Source organism: Spermophilus citellus (genome assembly GCF_964194105.1).
Source record: "Spermophilus citellus genome assembly, chromosome: 1".
Taxonomy (NCBI): Eukaryota; Metazoa; Chordata; class Mammalia; order Rodentia; family Sciuridae; genus Spermophilus; species Spermophilus citellus.
The window spans coordinates 267,191,826-267,211,457 of NC_138182.1; the positions used below are offsets into that span (position 1 = coordinate 267,191,826).

Here is a 19,632-nt window from a genome sequence, read left to right on the forward strand (position 1 = left end):
GACATATGTTCTGCAAGATTGCTCAAACAATTACAGGAGATGGGGTAGAGAGAGAAGTTGGGAGGGGAGGGGAGGGGGGATAGTAGGGGATAGGAAAGGTAGCAGAATACAACAATTACTATTAGGGCATTATGTAAAATTGTGGATGTGTAACCGACGTGATTCTGCAATCTGCATTTGGGGTAAAATTGGGGGTTCATAACCCACTTCAATCTAATGTATGAAGTATGATATGTCAAGAGCTTTGTAATGTTGTGAACAACCAATAAAAAAAAAAAAAGATTGCTCAAACAAGGTTGTGTGTGTGCGCGTGTGTGTGTATGTGCGTGTGTGTGCGCACGTGCTGTTCAGTTAAACACAAACCTACTTTGCTATAAAAATGAATCTCTATTGTATTAGTAACCTTGTCTACTGAGTACATTTTAATTTCTGAAAACTTGGGCTTGGGATGTGAGGAGGAAATTTAGAATTAATAAGAAAAGATAAATTACTGGTTACTGGCTGTCTGCTTAGTTGACTTAGGAGGAATGAATGTCAGTAGTTACAGAATACTGAAATTTTGGATCTGAAAGGAACCAAAAGGCTTGAAAGATATTAGGATCTGACCTCACACTTTAATATATGGGGAAACTGAGGCCAAGACCCTTTCGCTCCATATGCCATTCCGTAGCTATGTGACCTTGGACAATCGGTGCATCTTGTCTGGGCCCTGGTGTCCTCATCTGTAATATTGTCCTAATGGGAGAATCTTTGGAGTATTAAGGATGGGATGCATGCACTGTTGAGAAAGCCAACAAGTTCAATGAGGAATCCTCAAGAATGTGTTAAAAGACTTTGTTCCCCTCTAATTCCTACTTCAGTTAGAACCCTGGGAATCTATTCATGGGAGTAGCAAAGGCTTCTAGTGTCTGTCAAAATTTGATTCTCCTCTCCTTTCTGTCCACATGGTTCAAGCCCACTCCCTTGCCACTCCTGTAATTAGACGACATCAAGTGTTTGAGCTGTGGCCTCTGAAAGTGAGCAGGAGTAATATATTCCTATTCTAGTCCTGGCCTTTAATGTTTTACATATTCATTCTTTGTCTCTTTCCCTTCACTGGTTAGAGGGAGACATAATTGAGGACTTTAAGATGGTAAAAGCTCAGTATAATCAAGAAATGGGAGGCCCTTGAGTTCCACTCTGACCCCCACTGGATTTTGTCATGGGTGAGAAAGAAACCTTTGGCTGTCAAGCTCTGGGTATTATAAATGGATAGTCTCTCTTAGCCTGGCTAATTCACAGACAATCCAGAGACAATCTTCACAGCCTAGTTTAGATGGTAACTATTGTATTTAATCAAGTATAAGAGCTCTGGGTAAATGAAAACCCTTGGTGACTGGCCTATTGCCACTGTCCCCTCTTGAACTCCGTCATCAAAGTCGCAGAGTAATCTCAGACTCACCATGTACATATCCAGCACCCCCACTCTCTCCTTTATACCTGTTTAAAGTAGGTCAGCAACACTTGCTGAGTGAGCGATTGTTTTTATAAGGCCAAGTAGAGTATACTATTTCTCATCCACAGATGCACTGAAAGCACTTTCATTCCTCTGATTCCTGCTTTTCCCCATCACTTCAATTAGAATCCACAAACTGTGCAAGTCTTTCTTCTCATTAATCCCTATGGTCTCTAAATTACTGATGGATATGTTCTGAGACTTTTCTTGATTCTTTGAATAATCTTTTCAAGCACATTAATTTGAATGTAAGGACAGGTGGAGGACAAAGGCCACCGAAATGTGGTTGTACAGTAGGTGGCTGTAACTGAAGCTGATTCAGATTTCAACACCAGAAATGAAGGAAATGAGAGGGTTGTTAAGAACAGGCAAAACCTCAATTGGGCAAGCTCCAAATGGCAAGGAAATAATAATCCTCAGCCCATTCTTTCTTTTATTTTTGTGCATTTTTCAACAAAAACACATTTTGGGGGGCTTAACACGTGTTTAAATACAAAAATATACCATTTGGGAGACAAAACCTTTATTTTAATTAATTGGGTACAAATTTCTAAAATTATTCACTTCCCTGCCTTTTTAATTGAAACTTTCCATGGAGTATTGATTATGGTGTGATGTGGTGGATATAGGCTACCCTACAGAGAATGAATACAGACCAAGGTCTTGCAGACCAAGGACCCTTTGCTAAATCAAATGTCTAGGACTTGAGTATTTTCAGCCTATGAATCTTCTTTTGCTATCCTCCCACCCCCACCCCTTCTCTCTCTGTTTACATTCTTTTGCTTTTTTCCCCTTACATTCAATTTGACAGCTAATAGTTTTCACTTTTGTTAGTAAACTCTTTTCTAGGAGTCTCAACACCCCCTTACACTCTACCTCTTATGGCCTATGAATTCAGAAAGCTGATAAACAAATTTTAGAAAATTTAAGCAATTTAACATGAGAATAATGAAGCTTTTAGTGAGGGCTAAAGGAATTTCCTATTAGTCCTATAGGGAAATGGATTTTTGTTCTGCTTTGCCCAAAAGCCTATTTGGCTTGCTTCCTGGATTTCATATATATTCCAGAGTTAAGGTTGCTGGATAAATGAGATTTAAATAGTGGTGCATTCCTGTATCACAAAGTTAGACAACTATACTTAGAAAAATATGACACAGTATGCTCAGTATCATAAAAGGCAAGTACTATTGTTAATTATAAAAGGATCTCTTAGTGTATTTCTTAATAAGTCCACCATGACACTAGTGCATGAGTAGGCCTAACTCCCAACTGGCTGCTAGGCTTCCTGGGCCAATGGAAGCAGAGTGGGCCAATTCAGATGTCTGCACATGTGGCCACCATGACATTGGCCAGGCACATCCCATTAAATCATTGTTGATTCACTGCTTTACAATAACATCACCACTTGTTTGGATAGCATATGATTGATGGTGTGTCTTTCAAACACCCCTCTGAGAAACAATGAAATGGAGGGAAAAAGATTGGGAAAATAAAATACTTGGGAATCAACCTAACAAAAGAGGTGACTTATACAATGAAAACTACAGAACCCTAAAGAGAGAAATTGAAGAAGATCTTAGAAGATGGAAAAATATACCCTGTTCATGGATAGGCAAACTAACATCATCAAAATGGCGATATTACCAAAAGTTCTCTATAGGTTTAATGCAATGCCAATCAAAATCCCAACGGCATTTCTGGTAGAAATAGAGAAAGCAATCATGAAATTCATATGGAAAAATAAAAGACCCAGAATAGCAAAAACAATGCTAAGCAGGAAGTGTGAATCAGGCAGTATAGCGATACCAGACTTCAAACTATACTACAGAGCAATAGTAACAAAAACAGCATGGTACTGGTACCAAAACAGGCGGGTGGACCAATGGTACAGAATAGAGGACACAGAAACCAATCCACAAAACTACAACTATCTTATATTTGATAAAGGGGCTAAAAGCATGCAATGGAGGAAGGATAGCATCTTCAACAAATGGTGCTGGGAAAACTGGAAATCCATATGCATCAAAATGAAACTGAATCCCTTTCTCTCGCCATGCACAAAAGTTAACTCAAAATGGATCAAGGAGCTTGATATCAAATCAGAGACACAGCGTCTGATAGAAGAAAAAGCTGGCTACGATCTACATACTGTGGGGCCGGGCTCCAAATTCCTTAATAGGACACCCATAGCACAAGAGTTAATAACTAGAATCAACAAATGGGACTTACTCAAACTAAAAAGTTTTTTCTCAGCAAAAGAAACAATAAGAGAGGTAGTTAGGGAGCCTACATCCTGGGAACAAATCTTTACTCCTCACACTTCAGATAGAGCCCTAATATCCAGAGTATACAAAGAACTCAAAAAATTAGACAATAAGATAACAAATAACCCAGTCAACAAATGGGCCAAGGACCTGAACAGACACTTCTCAGAGGAGGACATACAATCGATCAACAAGTACATGAAAAAATGCTCAATGTCGCTAGCAGTCAGAGAAATGCAAATCAAAACCACCCTAAGATACCATCTCACTCCAGTAAGATTGGCAGCCATTAGGAAGTCAAACAACAACAAGTGCTGGCGAGGATGTGGGGAAAAGGGTACACTTGTTCATTGTTGGTGGGACTGCAAATTGGTGCAACCAATTTGGAAAGCAGTATGGAGATTTCTTGGAAAGCTGGGAATGGAACCACCATTTGACCCAGCTATTCCCCTTCTCGGTCTATTCCCTAAAGACCTAAAAAGAGCATGCTACAGGGACACTGCTACATCGATGTTCATAGCAGCACAATTCACAATAGCAAGACTGTGGAACCAACCTAGATGCCCTTCAATAGATGAATGGATAAAAAAAATGTGGCATTTATACACAATGGAGTATTACTCTGCATTAAAAAATGACAAAATCATAGAATTTGGAGGGAAATGGATGGCATTAGAGCAGATTATGCTAAGTGAAGCCAGCCAATCCCTAAAAAACATATGCCAAATGTCTTCTTTGATATAAGGAGAGTAACTAAGAACAGAGTAGGGACTAAGAGCATGAGAAGAAGATTAACATTAAACAGGGATGAGAGGTGGGAGGGAAAGGGAGAGAGAAGGGAAATTGCATGGAAATGGAAGGAGACCCTCAGGGTTATACAAAATTACATACAAGAGGAAGTGAGGGGAAAAGGAAAAATAATACAAGGGGGAGAAATGAATTAGAGTAGAGGGTGTAGAGAGAGAAGAGGGGAGGGGAGGGGAGGGGAGGGGAGGGGGGATAGTAGAGGATAGGAAAGGCAGCAGAATACAACAGACACTAGTATGGCAATATGTAAATCAATGGAAGTGTAACTGATGTGATTCTGCAATCTGTATACGGGGTAAAAATGGGAGTTCATAACCCACTTGAATCAAAGTGTGAAATATGATATGTCAAGAACTATGTAATGTTTTGAACAACCAACAATATAAACAAAACAAAACAAAACAAAATATTAGTCAACTTCCTTATCTGGGTAAACACTTTCTTGGTAGTTTATCTATAATAATTTTTCATCCTTGGCCTGGCAGACATCCTATTGTTCCATTCCCATGCTTCTAGGCCCAGCTTTAGAGATGGAAATTAATTTTAATATTATGAGAGCAATATGATCTAATATTATGAGAACAGAAAGTTTGGTGCTTTGCTGATACTCTTGGTTTTGTCAATTGTCAATTTATTTGCAAATCAAAATTTAATGATTTGGGATGCTTTCCATAGGTGTATCTGAGCAGAGAGGTTGACCCACACCTCGGTTTCTGGAATGTACTTTGGAATATATAATCCTCACTTTTACTTTAAAGCTCTGTAGGTGCATATGCTCAGACACTTGGAGCCCCAGTAGGCTCATTGGTTCATTATGGAAAGAGCAGCAGAGCACGTTCACTTTCATAGCCTATGTGGTTTAGATGGAGGATTTCGGGCTTGAGTGTTCTGAGCACACAAAGCACTTAAATGTTTGCAGAATGCAGGATGAATAACCAGGCATGACAGCCTCCAACAGGTGGTCTTTGTTCTTACCTTCCACCCTGTTGGAGGCCATACTCAGTCCTTTGTTACTTTATGGATTTTCAAGAGCAAGGATTTTGTGTTCTATAGCATATTACATGAGAGACACTTGACAAAATTCCTTTTTAGGCACCTCTGTCTTCCTCTTCAAGTTTCCTCCCTTGACAGTTGTTCTATCTTGCCTCTGTGTCTTCCCTCACAGTTCTCTAAAATCCCCTGTGTAGTTCTAAGCAATTTAGTAATCAGCCTCAGCTTGCATAGCTCATTCACTAAAATGCCAGGCTGATTGTGGGAAAATGTTAACCAGTGTACCCCACGGGGGTCCTAGCATTTCTGTCATGTGGCTCATTTTAAGTTTTTTCTGTCACACACCCCCTTCCCTATCCCCTCCAAATGGCTCTCTTTCTGTGTAGGAATATAGCTGCTAGAAAACTGATATCTCTGTATTGTTTCAGAAGCAATAAAGATTGGCATGTAGTTATCTGGTAAAATGCCCAGCTAGCTCCTCATCCTGTTTTAGTCTCCTCTCCCTCAGGCAGGGGCTTCTTTGGTTTCCCAAGGCTGGAGGGTTCTCAGCCCATAGAACACCCTGAACATTACCTTATCATAGTAGCATTGATAATGAATCTGACTTATCTTTCTCTGCCTCAACCCCTGAATACCCCCACTCCTAGCTGTGTGTGTTTCAAATTCCTTATACTAAATATAAAACTCCATATAGAGTAGGTACTCAATAAATGGTTCTGAATAAATGAAATGTTATTGTCAACTACATTTAGAGGGGGAAATTGGTAAAGATTTTGTTCTCTTAAAGATCTATAATAATTGGAATATTTGGTGGAGAGAGGTAATGTTTTCTTTATCTTGGGTAGTTTAAAAATTGATAATAATAAAAAAAAGTGTTTTAACCAAATCTTAAATTTTAAAAGTATTTTCATAAAAGATATTTTATTTTATTCTTTTCCCAACATGGACAATTTCGGAATGATATTGAGTTTATAGACAAACTGTGACTGTGAGATAGAAGGGTGGGCCCAGCATCTTGTCCTTTTGAATGTAAGTTGATGTATCCTTTTTCACAGTATATATTAAGAATTTAACATTGTTGGTTATACTTTGAATTAGAAAATTACATTTCCAGATATTTATCCAATAAACAGAGATGTAAAAAACACCAATTCAGAATGAAGAGATTCCCCATGACATTGTTTATAAACAGAATATTGGGAAAACATCTAAACCAAATTACAAAGGATTGTTTGACTAGATCAGGACCTAAGCATACAACAATATATTGTTTTACCCTTAAATTAATGCAATAAAGTTTTCAATAATAGAAACATGTAGAAAACAAAAAGAACTGGGTGCAGGAAGTAGATGTGTTCGATCCCGGTTCTAACATAGGCCTCTGCACATGCGCACAGGAGAGACATTGCAGACACATACACACCAATATATTGGCAGTGAGAATCTCTGGGAGGATGATTCTAAAATAAAAAAATGATGACTTTTATAATAAAATCAAATAAGCCGTTATTAAATTACCTAAATAAAACTAAAAGTCACTACTTTTATAATTGAGGAGAAAAATCCCAATTAAAATGTTAATGACACAAAAATAATTCCCTAATGAAAAGCTGGCATTTAGGGCTGGGGATGTGGCTCAAGCGGTAGCACACTCGCCTGGCATGCGTGCGGCCCGGGTTCGATCCTCAGCACCACATACCAACAAGGATGTTGTGTCCACTGAAAACTGAAAAATAAATATTAAAATTAAAAAAAAAAGCTGGCATTTAGTGGTACAAATACATGGAAATGGTTCCCACTGGGGTGGAAAATAAAAATCACTCCTATGTTTATGGCAAAATGACCATTAGTGGGTGACAGCATATACAGGTCTTCTGGGCTACAGTGAGCATTTCAACAGTTTTTGACATCCCACAGTCTGCTCACTTACTTTTAAGAATTGCTTCCACTTCTCTGAATTTCCTCACTACATCTGTCTGAGGGTTATTTAAAATACCCTGAGGTGACCAGCTTTTATTTGCCATTCAGTTTTTTGACAAGTGGGTGAAAGGCAATTTTACAGGGAATCTCTTTTTCTAGGGCCTCAGAGAAGGAAGGGTTGGGCATCTTATGAGAGGAGTTTAATAAATTCAGTAAGGTTACTCTGGCCTCTCAGCTTCCGTTGGGCCTTGTTACGCAAAGACAATTATACATTGGTAGAAAGGGGCAGGGTGAATTAAAAGCCAAGAAGGTAAAAGTCTGAGCACTTCTTCCACCACTTCCAGTCTCAAAGTCTTTCTCTCTCCTCTCACTTTGCTTCATCTTGTACAAGAACATTCTGTCTCTACCTGATTTACGACTCATGTACAAGATGTTCTTTCAAACTTGTTTCGTCATTTAAAACATCTGGGCTACTTATCTAGCAAGATAATTGCTTGTCTCTCTTACTGGTTTATATTCACTTTCTTCTTCTTCTTCTTTTAAAAATATTTTAGTTGTAGATTAACACAATACCTTTATTTTACTTATTTATTTTTATGTAGTGCTGAGGATTGAACCCAGGGCCTCATACGTGAGAGGCAAGTGCTCTGCTATTAAGCCACAATCCCAGCCCCTTCTTCTTCTTCTTTTTTTTTTTCCTTCATTTTACTCAGTCTCCAGAATTCCTCTCTTAATAGAAAAGCACACCTGTCCAGAGAGGTAATGGCCAGAGACCTGAGTTAGGCTGGGTCTGGAAGCGGCTCAGGAGCTACTCCCAGTACAATATCAATGAGTGAGAATGGTGAGGAGGGGAGAAGACAAAAATTCAGGCATTTTTGTTGCATTTTCAAAAAAATCATAGGGTTGACCTGTTTAGTTGCTGTAATGTTCGTTAGTCCATCCATCTATCCATCCATCCATGCATCCATCTATCCATCCATCCATCCATCCATCCATCCATCCATCCATCCATCCAGACTTTGAAGCAACAGGCAAGGTAGGCCCTGAGAATACAATATTGTGCTAAAATAACCCTCCTCATGCTTTCAGTCTGGAGAAGAGAGAAACTAGGAAAACATTTAAATATAAATGAAATTAAGTGCTAAGAATGAGCTCTTCTGTTTCCAAGAGAGCTAATAGTGGGAAGATTTGAACTGGTCAGAGTTGAGGGGGACTTCCCTGGGGAGGCTGCTTAGGAGACAAGGAGTAGAGGGCCTCTCTTCCTTCTCTGTCACAACCTTGTGTTTAACTGGGTCTGGCAGACACTGCTGGTTGCTTCTCCAACAACCACTCCTGTTGTTTTTGCACAGAGTTGTTTTGTCAGGAATCAGGTATCCAGCCTCAGGGCATGAGCATGTATCATTCTAAGCTGATCATGGTCATCTCATTTGCCTAAAGTCTATGATTGGTTTAAGAGTGGTCATCCCATCTAGTTCTAGCCACTGAGACATAGCAGAAGCTTTCTGGGGGTTGCTGGGGAAATCTTTCCTTCCTGGAAAAAAAGAGGGGTTGGGAGGAAAGAAGCCTCCCCAAATGGAAAGGGTGGCTCTTTGTAAATGTCATGAGCTGCTAAGTCAAACCTGCAAATGGTTTTCTCAGGACACGGGGAGTGTTATACACCCAGTGTTTAATTCACTTTTAGCCAGGCGTGCTATTGCTTGTTGATCAAAGCATCCTAACTGGGTCTTGGGCCACAGGAGGATGCAGGGGGGAAGTTGGAATCTCTACTAATTCAGCCTTGGGAGGAAGTAGAGGTCCTACCACAAAGTAGCCCAGCATGGCCCATTTGCCTCGGGAAGATTTCACCAGTTTGGCACGGAAAGCTCAGTGGTCTAATTTTCAAATCTAGTGGCTTAGAGGTAGAGAAAAATTTGGATCTTAATGGAGAAGTATTGGAATGTTGCTATAAAGGAAAGGAAAGGCATGTGTTGCTAGGGTTATTATTTTATTGGGCATATTAAAAGTGATAATTTGGTTTTTATCAACTGCCCTCAATATTGCTTTGTCTATTTATTTATCCTATGAATTTTTAAGATTTTTCTTGACAGTAGCTGATTTAGTATTAGAGCTCATTAGAAGGAAAGTTCAATAATTACTCTGCATATCTATTTATTTATATGCATGCTGTCAAAAGAAAATATAGAATTGGATTTATTATATAGCCAAGTATGTAAGTGGCTCCTGTACATTATGAGCAAGAAGTTCTCTCAAATTTGAAAATAAGTCATATATATTTAGCCACAGACTACTGAAAATCTTATAAATGGACAGGCGTTCTAGAAAACAGAACCCACTGGACTGTTCAAGGGTCTCTCACTGCAGACTGTTTTGGAGCAAGGAAAGCATTACCTTCCTTGTGCCTTTTGCATGGTAAAACAGATTCAGTAGACCTGGTGCTACTGAATGAAACAGAGCCATGAACACTCTTTTCCCCTTGCCATTATCAGAACATCAACATTGTTTCTGCTGGGAGAAGTCATACCATCTTTCTAGCCAGGAGGCCTTCTGCCCTCTCCATGAGCTCACATAAGTCATTTTGTGAAGAAGAGCTCCCTGGCCATTGGCTTGGGGATGGGCATGAACTGAGTTTACAGCATAATCCATGGTTATATAACCTAGGCTGACATACTTGGGGACTTCAACAAGTTCTAAATAACCCATATATCACTTGAGAAAGGTGATGTGAGCTCCAAACAGAAGAGGTGGAAGGTTTCTAAGGCTAGTTCTGCTATTTCCAGCCATGTTGACTTCGACACCTCTCTTCTTTCTGAGCGTGAATTTCTTCTTATATAAAGTGGAGAGGGTCACATCTGCTCTACTTCCCTCAGTCAATTATTTTGAGAATAAGATAAAAGATTATTGTGAAAGTGCTCCACATGTCTGCAAAGTGCTATGCAAATAGGAGCCACTGACATTGGTAAAGGGTGACGGTTGCTCCTTCACTGTCTTCAGAAAGGGTGAAATTGCATTAAAAACCATTCATGTTCCTCAGACTCTGTTGACATCTAATCTCAGGTGGAGAAGATGATCTTTTACTCCCAGGTGCTTTTGATTTAGAGGCTCCCAGCTCTGAGCGGACTCTTGGATACTGCCAAGCTGCCTGGTGATTTTCCTTTGGCTGGGAGCCCACAGGTACCTGTGTGTGAGCAGAGCCTCAGGGACTAGGAGATCTCTTGTTTCACAAGAAGCTTACAGAAGCCCAGGGTCAGACAATGGAAAAAATGGGCCTCAAAGTCAACCCCATTCACTTCCTTATTTTCAAGAGCTTTGTGGCAAGGCTCATGCATGTTTGCTCAGGGATGGGCACTTGGAAAAGCACACAATTTTTTTTGTCTGGTCCCCTGTCATCTTGTCTTTGGAATTCTGTTCCATCTCCTGTTCTTCTCCATCCTCCTCAGTGGAGCTTGTGATGGTGGGCTGTCTCTCCTTTCCAGAACTTCCCCCTGGCAGAATCAGTTCAATCTAGAGAACTGCTGTGCAATAGGTCTTTAGGGGATCATGGAATTGTTCTGGATCTTCTCTGCTCATGTGGTAGCCATTAGCCACATGTAGCTATTGAATGTTTGAAATGTAGCCAGTATGACCAAAGAATTAAATTTTTAATGTTATTAAAATTATTTATATTTACATTTTCCAGATGTGGCTAGTAGCTTGTGGATCAGACAGGATAGGTGACAGCTCAAATTTCAATCGTTTCAGTCTTTCTGTAGCAACTAGAACTCATCTGACCTTAGTTCTAATCCCAGACCCTCTTTTTAGAGAAACACCAGCAAGTCTCATAAACAAATTGCTATTGAAAAACTAGGGTCTTCTCCCTCTTAGGTAAGTGAGCAGGTTTTGAGCAATGCTATACTTTACTTATAAGCAGCAGCTTAAATAATAGGAATTTGAGGGACTTTGGCAGGTAAGTGGTGGTTGAAAAGATCAGGTGGACAGAGTTTTAGATACACTTCAAAACACACTGGATGGATGGGCACATCCTAGTGCCCTGGATTGCTTCTAAATTCTTCCAGTCTCTTATAATCTTTGGAGAATTAAGGAGCGAAGTGTAATGGGTACCTGGAACAGGGCTGGAGGTAGGAGAATTGAAATGTGCAGTGCCTAAAGGATGCCAGAACTGTTGCAAAAGAATCTGGGGTGCCAGGAAGAATCTGGGGTGCCAGGCAGATTGCTCCACACTGGGGATGAAGTGCCAAGGAATGATTGGTAGGTTGTGATCCTCACCACTGGGACACAATTGTAAAGTTAGCAGTTAAGTCTTAGACCAGAAACCAGATTAAGGACTATGGTATTTTTGGCTGAGTGTTGGGCAGAAATTACGATTCTACTGAGTTCTAAACCCTCCTTGCATTCTTCTTATGAATGTTGCTTTTTGGATGTCTTTTTTTTTTTTTTCATCCTGAAACTGAGCTGTGTTTCTGTTTCTCTTGGTTGATCTTATAATTGCTTTCAAGTTCCTGCCTGTGCTTTCACAGATACCCACTGGCATTGGAAGCTCCTTTGCAAACCAAATACCAGGTTAGTTAAAAGGTGGAGGATAATGGGGAGTAGATGCCATTAAAGGAGGTCAACCAAGGAATGAAATGACCTTGAGGGGCACTTGGAGGTGAGCAGAATGAATGCACACCAATTCTGGCAATTCGGATTTAATCTCAGGGCCTCACTTTCCCAACTGCTAGCACAAGTAAATCTGCTACCACCCCTTACCTGCTCCACACTACTTTGGGAGTGGAAATAGGATTTTTAGTTAAGGCACTGTCCATAATGTGTGCCTATTTGTTTAAAAACCTAGTAAACTGCATATAGTAAACTGAAAACTCCATTTCAAATATTTTGTGCAAATATGCGGCCAATAAACAAATACATATGGAAATTTTAAAATTGCAGCTGAATACCTCAGTGCTTTGCCAGCAGTTCAAACTGTACAGTGGTTACTAGACCCCTTGGATTTCCTAAAGGAAAGGACTCCCATAATGTTCAATATGACATTGTTCTCCCTCACTTGCCTTTCCTTCCAGTAAGTAGCATGGGGCATTTGGCAGTAAGGGACAGAGCCCAGAAAGGAGAAAGAAACTTGCAGAAGTCTGACTGATTGATTCATCAGTTTGATATTCCCAGGCAGGGTTATTATTCCACAGGGTCCTATTGTATCTAAAGCATTTCTTGATGACTCATAGCATCCTTCCTCTATGTATTTGCTAATGTTACCCTAAACACTATGAAATTTCAGTCCATTTGCACAAAAGGCAGAAGCTCATGCTGGGCTGAGGTAACTTACAGTGGTAGTTCTTGAAAAGGGGGATTTTGCCCCAACCAGGGATGTTTGGCAATGTCTGGAAACATTACTCTCATTTCTGAGGGAAATTTTGTCCTTCCCAGTACCTGAGATTGTGTCTGAAGATATTGCTCTTTGTGAAAGCTGCGGTTAGGATTGTGTCCTACTGGTATTTTGTGGGAAGAGACGGGAATACTGATAAGTATCCTAGAATGCACAGAACAGTCCCTGGATAAAAAATCACTTGACCTAGACTGTCAACAGTGTTTCAGAAAGTCTGGCCCACAGGGAAAGGTTCAGATTTGGTTGACACTGAAGGAGAAGATGTCTCTCAAAGGGCTATCACTTTTTCATGTTTGGAAGACTAGTAAACACCATGTAGTAGCTCTAAGAAATTCCAGGAAATTTTTGCCTAGAAGTTTCTTCAACCAATAATCTAGTTGGATTTCTATCTTCAGGAGTTCTTCAAGACATTTGAAAGAGCACATGCAGCCTCAGGGTTACACATGTCCAACCTGTAGATTCCATTTGACTGTAGAATACAAAGGCAAGCCATGGGGCTTGTTTTCTCCATCAGAAGAAATGGAGTCATATTACTTCACAATCTGTTTACTAGCTGGTCTTGGCATCCTAGAGTTTCCTTGGCAGTGATAGGTGGGTACAATTAGGAACCTGTTATATATGAGTTTCAACATACCAATTGGGTGTAGGGAGACACAGCCATTTTCGAAACCTCTAAAGCACAGAAAACTATAAGAATTCCCTAATTGCACCAGTAGGAGATATCAACTATTAATAAACTCTGTTTTTCTTTGAGAAAAATTAAGAAGGGGATGAACGTCAGGTTTTCTAAGCCAGGCAAGGTGGGAGGTTGAATAGGCCTTGGAGAATAACAGAATGATCTGTTGGAGAACATTGATGGGTTTGAATTGATCTGTCTGAACGATCCCTTGAGTCTATGCCCTTGGCTGGATGAAAGGGACAACAGGGCGGTGTGACAGAGGGCACAGGATCAAGACCTCTTACCTTCAGTGTTCATGTGCAAAGCATCTTTAGTACTCACCTCCATGAATAGGGGAAGGCATCTTCAGCTGAAAGAGGAAATGACTCATTTTAGCTCCGACAGGACAAAGCAGGAGATGTTGTTTCTGGCTTCCTGTGCAGCACTTACTGTGCTTAACGCTGTCAGTTCAGTGAAAGGCACATGATGGGTCTTATTTTGTGGAAGTAGCTTTTTGTCAACTTTATTATGAAGTTATTTAAATCTTACAAAAGATGCAAAAATGGCAAAATAAAATAAAATAAAAAGTGCCCTTTATCCAGATACCCTAATTGTTACTATTTTGCAACTTTTGATTTATCATCCTTTCTCTTCTGTGTACAAAAATCATGTTTTTTTCCCCTAAATCCTCTGAGAATAAGTCACAGACGTGATGTTTCTTTTGTCCCTAAATATTTCAGTTTGTTTTCCTAAGAATAGGACAGTCTTTTACATAAACAAAGCACAATGATTAGAATAAAAAAATTAACAGTGATCCAATATTATTGTCCAATCTATACCTCTTACTCAGATTTTGCCAGTCAACCCAATTGAGATTAGATTTTCTGAAATTTGATCTTGGAGATCTTGAATGGAATTTGTTGATAAATCCTGACAAAGCCACAGCTAAATTGGGACTGTGGCCAGTATAACCTGAAGCTCTAGTTTGGCTTATAATGTGCATTGTTAGGAGAAGGCTTTTTGAATTTTTAGTAACTTTTGGTGAGAAGAGGGTTGTGCACTGGGCTGTGGGGTTCAGGCTTATATAGGTACTCACCAGGAACTGCGGTTCCCGTCCTATTTCTGCTAGCATTTCTGACTCTAGTTTTTGTGTATGAATGAATGCTTAAACTCTGGGGACTGGCTGGCTTGGCCTATGGGGCATGACAGGAGGATTGCTAGCGATGTACATCTGAGTTAGGAAAAAATAATTTCAGAACTTGAATACAAATAGGCCCATATATGTCTGCAGCTACTTTTTAAAATTAGCTTTCATTTGTGGTCAGCAATGCCTAATTTAGTGCCCATTTTTGTCTTGCACATTCCATGAAAAAGCAAACAATCTAACTAGAGTAGCAAACCAAACAAGGCTTTCAAATCATTTCTAAGTCCTTAAAATCCAGGATCTTAAGCATTACCCCTGGAGGAAGTCAGTGCTGAATATTCTCCACAACAACTCTATTGGCAAAGGAGGAAGAGACTGGCAGGAAGCTGTGGATGGCTACAACTGGCTTCAAACCCTTGAGCATCTCTCTCACACACTCACCACTTTCTCAACATTGCTGCTGCCATCGGCATCATGAATCAGGATCCCAGATACATATTTTGAACCAAAACCTAAGATGTGACAAGAGTCATTTGAGCATAGGACATCCAGTCCCAAGGCATTTGGTAATGAGGTGTTTGTGAATCCAGAGCCTGTGACACAGATGTCTGGAGCAGGCTTCTCAGAAACTATCCATTTTTCTTCATAGGGCACAGTGACACTGAAATTTTCATTTTTAAAACTCTGAATATTCTAGTGTGCGTTTTAGATTCTGGGAATTATTACAGCTTTCTTTTTGATAGTGTCTTGGCTCTGTTCAGAACAACTCCTGTTCCTTTGTGTTACTTCCTAAATAAAATCCATGCTTTTTAAAAAAAATTAAAATTTTTGATGGAAACCCTGAGGTTAGCAGAGGTTAGGTAAGGACAAAGAGAGAGTGGGAGTCTATAGGGGTTGGAAAATCTGGAACACTGAACAGCAGTAATGAGGGCTTTGGGGCGGGAAGCCAAAGAGATCATGGTTTCTGCAGTTTGAGTGCTAGACCTTGCGTTCACATCATTTACTCATCTATCATTCATTCATTTGTATGAAATGCCTGGCACACTATTTTAGCTCTGGTTGTTCTCTGCCCAGGCTTCCACACGTGCCCCATACCTGCTGTGTGTCCTGTAGGTCTGCTCCCATGGCTCCCTTCCCTTCAGCTTCAGATGGGGTTTTACTCAGTAGTCTGAGGGTGGGAGACAAGCATGTCACATATCTTTCACTCCCTGCCTGTTTCCTTATGGCTTGAGTCTAGCAGTGGTTGGGTCTCTCCTACCACATCTCTAGTTGGGCAGCTCCTCTTCCATGGGTCCAACTATATCCCTGGGCCCCAGTCAACATTTACTATGTTCTGAAGAGATGCTGGATACTGTGCTAAGGTCCTTATGTTCTATGGTTCTAAGAACCTTATATGTATTATTCTCTAACTCTTTCCTCAAAACCTATGAGGTGGGCACTGTTATTATTGCCATTTTCCTAGCTAAGAAGCTGGAATTCAGAGCATTCTCATAGCTGGGAAGTGGCATCCAAACTTGAACTAATATCTCTTTGATGGGACAACTCCATCTGCTATCATTCATTCATTCATTCATTCAGTACCCAACAAACACTAATGGGTGCCTGTTATTTACTACGTGCTGTTTTGTGTGTTGAGGATAAAGCTGGGAATATTAACAGACTAAGTCCATGCTCTAAAGAAACTCATATTCTGGGTGGGATAAAGTGGAGTTTGCTATAAAATTAACAGATGAAAAGATAATAAATGGAAATCTACCACAAGACAAAGAGATTAAAAAAATAATAAGTATTTTGTGTTCACACTAGAACTGTCAGTATAACTATAGTTGATGAATTTATCAAAGCTCTTTCTTGTTTACTGACATTTGCTCAAGCATTGTCTTTGGGCTTGACAAATCTTCAGATATATGCAGAAAATCAGAAAAAAAACCTTTAAGTATTCTGGTGACTAATCTAGATCACATATGGCAATTTGTCAACATGCACGTGAAGCCCTTAAAGAAAAAAGAACAAGGGCTGGGGATGTGGCTCAGGCGGTAGCATGCTCGTCTGGCATGCGTGCGGCCCGGGTTCGATCCTCAGCACCACATACCAACAAAGATGTTGTGTCCGCCGAGAACTAAAAAATAAATATTAAAAAATCTTTCTCTCTCCTCTCTCACTCTCTCTTTAAAAAAAAAAAGAAAAAAGAACAAGTGCATCCAACAAGGCATTTGGGAGACATTCTTGGTGGGCAGGCTGAAACTGAGCAGCATCAGACTGGGGAGACCATAGGCAACAGATGGGAAGGAGGAGTGTGGAAAGCTAGTTCAGTTAACACAACAACTCAAGTAGAAAAAAGAATAATTTCTAGTGAAATTCCATTATTCCTTTTCCTGGAATACAGTTCTATCTCCCTGTCTAGAGTATCAAAGCTCAATGTTTGTAATGACTACTAAGGTTATAATGAGTGTCTGACCCTTAAAAGGCAGATGCAACCGCACTGATCTTAGTCAAGGGAATGGACCTTGGTTAAGAGTGGAGCTTCCAGGGTGGCTGGGAATGGAAAGAACAAAATGGAACTTCCAAACTCTTGATTGAGGTTGGTTTTGGAAAAAAAGAGAGCAAGAGCATTAAGGGTCAAATGAATAAAGTCAACTCAGTTGTCAGGTCCAACAGGTAAATGTGGGCTGGGAGTGGGAGACAGGGCCCAAACATCAGGGGCTGAGTAAACTCAAGCCCAAAGAAGGAAACAAAGAGAACCCAGGATTTTGTTTGTGTCTTGCTGGTTACCAACTACAAGGGTTGGGTGTGGGTGACCCAGGATAGGCACAGGATAGGAGATGGCAATTAGTGGTAATACTTATGCAATTCCAGAATTCCTATTCCTTTCATTAGTGGATTACAGATTAGTGAGTTCTGACAGCATCAGCACAATCTTATTTAAAATAATGACTAGAAAACAGAAAGAAAATAATTAGTTAACATTTATTGACTTCCAGAAACTCTTTCTAAGCACTTTAGCACATGAGTTCATCTAATCTTCTTAAGTACACTTTAAGAACTAAGCTTCTTAATAAAGAGCTAATTAAAAAATGATTAAAAACATAAGTGACATTTGGAGGAAACCTGTAAAAAGTCATCATCAAAAATGAATCCTAGTCTTTCACTCATTCATCTGTTCACTCACATATTTATTCAGCCAACAGTTATTAAGCACCTAGTGCATGTTTGGCACTATGCTAGGGGCTTTGCATACATGATTGTATTGACTTCATTGTCTAACAGGGGCAGTGGAAGGAGGAAGGGATTGGAAAATCTGGGTTCTGTTTCTAGCTCTGTCTCTAATTGGTCCTGTGTTCCTTGAACAATTCTTTTATTTTTTTATTCTCTTTTATTCTCTCTGTCTTCTAAGGTCAAACAAGGAACTTGAGGCTATCTATCTATCTATCTATCTATCTATCTATCTATCTATTTAGTTTAGATTGAACCCAGAGGCACTTCCCACTGAGCTACATCTCCAGTCCTTTTATTTCATTTTTTTAAAAATTTTGAGACAAGGTCTAAGTTGCTTAGAGGTTTGCTTAAGTTGCTAAGGCTGGTCTGGTCTGGAACTTGTGATCCTCCTGCCTCAACCTCCTGAGCCACTGGGACTATGGGTGTGCACCTCTATACCTGGCTGCTTGAGGTCTTTTAAAACTGAATGTTAATTCAGTAGCTTTATATAGTACATTGCATTTTATGGCAAATGTTCACTTGCAATTATGCCCACCCCATCAGGTAAATGATCATATTTATGAAGCATTAGAGGTAGAAACTTGTCAGGGCTTGAACCAAATTCCATTTCTTTTCACCGAACTCTATTGCTTCTTCTAGAAGAACTATCTGGATGCAAATGACAGCAGATGACATGGAAGGCAAGGAGAGGTAGAGTGTGAAGGACAGGATTTGCCTTTCAGAAGCTTTGAGCGCTGTCCTTACCACAATGAAAATATATCCAAAGGCGCCAGAAGAGAGCTCACCTGTTTGTTTTGTGTTGCTGTAATATAATATCATAACCTGCATAATTATTTAAAAATTAATATATTTTTACTGTCTTGGAGGCTTGAAAGTCCAAGGTAAAGTAACCCACACCTGTCATTTCATTGTGAAAGGTAAAAGTGCAAGAGAGGATGAGAAAAGTCAAGAGAGGGCATGAGTTATGATAGAGAGAAAGAGAGAAAGGGGGTTTTATAACAAACTCAACCACTCTGGTGATCATGGCATTACTAGGTTCAGGAGGGCAGATCCCTCAAGACCTCTTATTAGGTCCATCTCCACTCCCAACAGTGTTGCTTTGGGAATAAATATCTCCAGTACATGCACTTTCAAAGGGACTCATTCAAACCACAGTATACTTTAAGTGGTGGAAATTACATAGAGGCAGATTTAGGTTCAATAAAATGGTAATGGAATATCACATTAGACATTCCAATTTCTCATTAGTTAGCAGAGCTAGAACAAAAGGGGCCATGTTATAAGGCAGAATCACTTCTTAATTACTATGGCTAAGGAGGAATGACCACTCTGATAGAAAATATGTTCCTTGCCATGGTGGATACCTAAGCAGGGGTCATATAAAGTCCTATAGGGGTTATCAACTTGATTTGGGTCTCAAAACAAGTATGGGGATTTCAATTCTGAAATGCTATGATTCTAGGAGGCTGGAGGTTTGCAATTTAATCTGTAGTTTATAACCTCTGCTCCAGAATTTAGATATTCCTACAGTAATCTGCTGGGGAAAATTCAAGGCCCTTTTGTAGCTACTGACATCCAGGCCAAATTCCTCAATCCATTTCTTTCCAAGAGGTTCTTTGTATGGATGCTTTACAGAGTACCTACCCTGACCTCCTGCTTTGGGCTTTTCTGAAATCCCATTCCTGACAAACATCCAGGATGGGAACTTTTCAGGAAGTCAGTTGAAATCAAAGTTGGAGGCAATGAAACTCAAGTGCTACG

The 19,632-nt window shown here is 39.9% G+C and overlaps 1 protein-coding gene across 2 annotated transcripts in view; it reads right to left on the reverse strand.

Moving 5' to 3' along the window:
- The window catches only part of PRLR (prolactin receptor), a 143,239-nt gene that overhangs the window by 23,817 nt on the left and 99,790 nt on the right, over nt 1–19,632 (reverse strand). For both annotated transcript variants that reach the window (XM_081304475.1, XM_081304476.1), the window contains exon 2: nt 13,817–13,881. The gene's annotated coding sequence lies outside the window, so the exon portion shown is untranslated. The remainder of the gene's footprint in view (nt 1–13,816; nt 13,882–19,632) is intronic.